Source organism: Dendronephthya gigantea, unplaced genomic scaffold (assembly GCF_004324835.1).
Source record: "Dendronephthya gigantea isolate DGI-Jeju-01 unplaced genomic scaffold, DenGig_1.0 000032F, whole genome shotgun sequence".
Lineage (NCBI taxonomy): Eukaryota > Metazoa > Cnidaria > Anthozoa > Malacalcyonacea > Nephtheidae > Dendronephthya > Dendronephthya gigantea.
Window position 1 is genome coordinate 240,618 of NW_021163042.1, and position 6,000 is coordinate 246,617.

Below are 6,000 nucleotides of genomic sequence, written 5' to 3' on the forward strand. Positions count from 1 at the left end.
AAATAACTGGAGTTCCATGCCCTTGTTAGTTTCTATTTTGCATCATACGATGCTGACATGTCTAGCTCTACCCACTATTCAGGCACACACCAGAGTCATCAAGTACTATACATCGTGATACTTTTATTAAAATTATACGACCAATCATTTATAATAATACTAATAGTCATTTATGTACCAATAGTACTACAATATAATACCAATACTAATAACACTAATAGTACTAATTGTCAATTATGAACCAGTCAATATATGTCCACCGTTTATAAAGTATAACCATGTTGTTGTTTAATCTAATGATACACAAAATTTTCAGAAAATGATGATCATGACAATAAAGATACCGATATTTTCTGTTTTCACGAGGGAAAATATTTTTATAAAATCCATATTCTTTATTTTTCCAAGGTTCGTCGCAACATCATTTTTTAATCGCCGCGATTATTGACCACACCTAGTATAAAAATTCTGACAATCGTTGACAATATCTTTTTTCCTGTGTCAGGTGTGCAAAACAGTCTTTCCTGATCGCAGAGATATGCGTGCATCATGCATGATTTATGTCTTTTCGTACTCTCGTCATTTCATACTCTTGCCGTTTCGTACCTCGGCTTGGTCGTTTCGTACCCAGGCTAGGTCATTGATGATATACAGAAATGGTGTATTGAGAACGACATGGTACTTAATCGTAACAAATGTAAAGAGTTGATAATTTCGTTTGCTAAAGATACCCCGGATCTCCCGCCGCTGTTGATTGGAGAACATTGTATATCCCGGGTTCCATCGGCAAAAGTCCTTCGTCTTCTCCTGTCATCAGCATTGGAATTTTACATATTGAATATATCGTGGCCAAGGCATCAAAGAGACTTTAATTTCTCCGCGTACTTAAACGAAACGGAGTGAGTGATTCCTCCTTAATTCAAGTGTTTTTTACATGCATGACCCGTTCTTCAATACTCGTGTCAGGTGTGGAACTTTGGCGTCCCAGATTACTTAAAAGAGGAGATAGAAAGAATCCAAAAACGTGCCTTAAGACTAATATTTCCAGATTTGTCATACCACGATTCACGAAGCTTTAGAGTATAAAGTAATTTAATTACTTAGCCAAAGAAGAAATGATATATGTATGTTATATTTCAAAAAGCGTCTTCATCCTGAACATAAGTTGCACGCTCTCGTTCCAGATAAAGTTAAACATCCTCTTCGTAATGATACCATGTCAACCTAATTGACTGTAAAACTAGTCGTTTTATAGACTCTTTTTTACCTTCAAGTATCGTAGCTTATAATGACTCATTAAAGTAGTTTTTAGAATTTTTCTAAATAGTTTTCTATTATTAGTTTCCTATTACTGTCGTAAATTTCCATTTTTACTATGTATTTGTATATTGGGTACTTTTTTGGGTACTGTAAATAATTCTGTATACTTCAGCTCTTGTAAGCTGCTATCCACATCTTTAATAAATTCAAAATCTGTATTAATGACAATTCAATGACAATGTCTGGTCTGCTTGCAGCAGTAGGCTAATGAGAGGCTCGAGGTTCTTTAAATCAAGCAGAGAAATTTCCACAATTAATTGTTAATGTATAAATAGCCACGCATGAACTTGCTAATAAACGTAATTTTATTTTTTTACCCATACAACTGCAACATATAAATCACATAGTAAAAAGATATCATACAAGCACGTTTGGTTAAGTTCCGCTTTTTCTAAATTAATGAAGAATTTTAATTGGTCTTTCTGAACAAGATTCTGGCTTGTGAGGGGCTACTAACGATAAACCTCATGAAAACAACTGAAATAACATAAATTTCTCTGAATCCCTTTCTGAGATTATTAGTGGTTGCCAGAGTTTTAGTATTTTGGTGAACATGCATGGAGATTATACTTTAATGTGCCAAAATTGTTAAATAATTTTTAAAATGAAACTATGCCATATTAAACGTAATCAAATATTCTGGGTAACACTGATGGTCATCGAACGTCACGAATATCGATGGATTTTCTGTGTCGTCCACAGCGGAGTCGTAAAATAACTCGGGGTTGCGTGGGTCATTTCGTTTGGGCAGAACACGTAATTCTTTACAGCCCTTTATACTCCTTCCAACCAAAACTCTTGCGACGTACATATGGAAAACTCCGTCGTGTGCGCTATCTCTTTGTAAAAAGCTGATAGAGTAGGAGGCATCTCTTGCAAAATATACACCATGGCCATATCTGGTACCTATATGGACGCAGAAATATTTTGGTTAATATATATTGGTTAATGTTTTAAAGAGAAAGACAGCCTAGGGTCTGCCTAGGATTGTATAACTATACTGAGCATGTAGAATTTCTCCGATGTCTACAATTCTTGCTAGAAATTGGTTTTACTTTCTCGTAAGATTGTAAATAGGCTGCTTTCGACTGTCCGGTATAGGACCCTAATTCCTAAAATTTCCTCGCTTGCAACCAACCATGCATGGGAACGAATCTTTCGTAGGTTTTTAAAAAATCAGAGATAATTTTCTACTTTTCCTACCGTTTATTCCGGAAAAACCTCGATTAAAATTGTTTGTATTGATCGAAGAAACACTTTCGAACTTTGTGCCATGGAACAACTGCTTTTCGTTTGCTTCCGTTGCCATCGACTCTTTTTTACTAAGATACATTTTATATAAACGTGGATTCTGGATTCTCTTGATACATTCGACCGATATTTTTGCAGGGCCAATGAGATCAATAATCTGCTGGTATTCATTCGATGAAGTGGAGAGCTCGACCAAATGAACATCTTTTGTTTGCGGTTCCCAAGTTATAGGAATTTTAGGTGAAACTGAAAATAACAATACTTGGTGTTGAAACTCTTTTTGTGGACCCCAAATAATGAACACACTATAGTAAAAATTGATAATAAATTGATATGTGCTGTTCTCCTTATCACAACTATATTTACTTCCCACAGGGACCAAAGCCGCGCAGAGTAAAACAGAGCATAACATTTATTAACTAGAGCATCTAATTAGCAGAGCAAAGTGCCAAAGAAGAGCAGAGCAGGGCAGGGCAGGGAAAAGAAAGGAAAGGAAAGGAGAAGAAAAGAAAAGAAAAGAAAGGAAAGGAAAGGAAAGGAAAGGAAAGGAAAGGAAAGGAAAGGAAAGGAAAGGAAAGGAAAGGAAAGGAAAGGAAAGGAAAGGAAAGGAAAGGAAAGGAAAGGAAGGAAAGGAAAGGAAAGAGGAAGGAAAGAAAGGAAAGGAAAGGAAAGGAAAGGAAAGGAAAGGAAGGAAAGGAAAGGAGGAAAGGAAAGGAAAGGAAGGAAAGGAAAGAAAGGAAAGGAAGGAAAGGAAAGGAAAAGGAAGGAAAGGAAAGGAAAGAAAGAAGGAAAGGAAAGGAAAGGAAAAGGAAAGGAAAGGAAAGGAAAGGAAAGAAAGGAAAGGAAAGGAAAGGAAAGGAAAGGAAAGGAAAGGAAGGAAAGGAAAGGAAGGAAAGGAAAGGAAAGGAAAGGAAAGGAAAGGAAAGGAAAGGAAAGGAAAGGAAAGGAAAAGGAAGGAAAGGAAAGGAAAGGAAAGGAAAGGAAAGGAAAGGAAAGGAAAGGGAAAGGAAAGGAAAGGAAAGGAAAGGAAAGGAAAGGAAAGGAAAGGAAGGAAAGGAAAGGAAAGGAAAGGAAAGGAAAGGAAAGGAAAGGAAAGGAAAGGAAAGGAAAGGAAAGGAAAGGAAAGGAAAGGAAAGGAAAGGAAAGGAAAGGAAAGGAAAGGAAAGGAAAGGAAAGGAAAGGAAAGGAAAGGAAAGGAAAGGAAAGGAAAGGAAAGGAAAGGAAAGGAAAGGAAAGGAAAGGAAAGGAAAGGAAAGGAAGGAAAAGGAAAGGAAAGGAAAGAAAGGAAAGGAAAGGAAAGGAAAGGAAAGGAAAGGAAAGGAAAGGAAAGGAAAGGAAAGGAAAGGAAAGGAAAGGAAACAACCGAGCAAAGCTAACCAAAGCAGAGCAAAAAATAGCAGAACAGGCCTGGATTAGCTTTGTCATGCATTACCTGACATGTTTTCCAAATTTGTCCGTGACAGTGTTGCAGTTAGACCAGTGTGCATTTCTGTTATGATCATATTAGCCAGATATACTTTGTATGTGCCCACTAAACTCGGGAGCGTAAATTCATTGTTGCCAACTCTAAATTCTCTCTCAATCATCCCGTTTAGATTTTCGTCAAACAGAATAGTACCATTTCTATCAAAATACGACCATTGCACGCTTTGAGAAATTCTGCGTGATCTTTTCGTCTCTCGTTTCTTTTCCTCTTCACGGCTCAGGAAATCTGTCAACGCATCCTTACATTCAAATACTGGTTCTGTCATTCCTTCAATAAAAAGTCCCTCGGCTGAGAAAGTTATTATAACTCCATAATTCTTTGATATTTCCTTTATTTCAGAGGTACGATTCCAAAGTCTGTTAACTTTGCCACCTGAGATACATTTTTTTGTTTTGCTTCGATTAAAATACGCCTCGATTTTCTCACAGGCCATGTTCACGCTATCGTGGAACCCAACAAGTCGAATAATAACTTCGTCTTTTGTGCCTATGGTCATAGGACGCCGATGGTTGATTGCCTCTGAACTTTCTCCCAGATCACTTTCACGACGACTCTCTCTCCTTTGCCGCTCTTTTGCCTTTTCTTGAAAAGCGTCTTGGAAATTTTTCATCATATCCGCTTCAAATACAACCACTTTAACATCCATTTTAAAATTTGATAAGGAAAATATCTTGGACGCCTTTAGAATGACGTCGGCACATTCTTTGGGCGCAACCCCTAAAGAAGCAATTCCTGAGGCCGATATTAGTACACTGCGATTTTCATAAAATCGGGCAGCATTCAAAGTAGCTTTGATTGCGCTCTCTAATCCATAAATGTCAAACGAAGCAGGAACACAGTGCAGGAAATACTTTACATGCTTGTCAGTGCACGATTTTCTGACGAGCACAGTGCCAGGAGGTGGTTTTATTGTACCTTCACTTTGTCGGGTGTTTGTACATTGAGAGCTTTTAGTCGAGATCTTTATATCTGTTGAGGATAAGTTTATCAAGCTGTCTGCTTGATAATGTTGCACGCCTCCACGAAGAAGCCAAATACTGACTTCTCTGAAAGCGATTACATTGGAGTTTTGCGGTAAAGGAACTGATTGTGAGACAATCACGAAAATACTTTGTAGGTTTAGCTGATCTCTTCTTTTGTCGCTAAATTCTTGTACTGCACATTTGATTACCTTCAAAACAGATTCTTCAGGAAAACCTTGCTGACCTGTGCCGATCAATGGAATTGCGAGCGAAGACGCCCCTACTTCCTCACACTTTTCAAGAATTTTTCGCACAAGTCCTTTAATAAACTAAAGCGAAGACCAAATTCCTATTCAGAATGCATATATCATACAATGCAAGGAAGACTCTGCATTGGCGCGCACATTTTCAGACCGATCAAAACTTGTTTTTTGAATTGTGTGCAAACGCGTATTAGATCAGGGGGTCCATTTCACTTTAGTGGAAAATCTAGCTGTCTGTCACAAAAAATATATGTTCTGTTCTGACAAACTGAAATACAGTGTCCTAGGAATTGCATGCATTTTTTCGGTACCTAATTTCAGATATCTAGTTAAATGTAAAGATTCCGCTATAAATATGCGACTGTACCCTACCTCAAATGCTGATAACGGTTCTTGAAATGAAGTTAAGTTCCGACAAACAGCATGGACAACATACTTAGACAAAAGCGCGCCACTTTCTGTAACTACGACGTCTCCCGGTCGTATGTTTGTGTGAGGTTTACACGTTTCTTTATAATATGGTCCACCACGAGCCATTAAACCTTGGCCACATGCGGTAGGATTGTTGAGATTTGAGCGTGCAGAGTTTACCAACACATCAGCCTTGACAAAGAAAAGGACATGCATGTCCATGCAGTTATTCCATAGAAAATTTGTAAAAAATTGCTGTCCTGATTGTTAGCGATATTCATATATTCATGTTCTGCATTGTCAATTT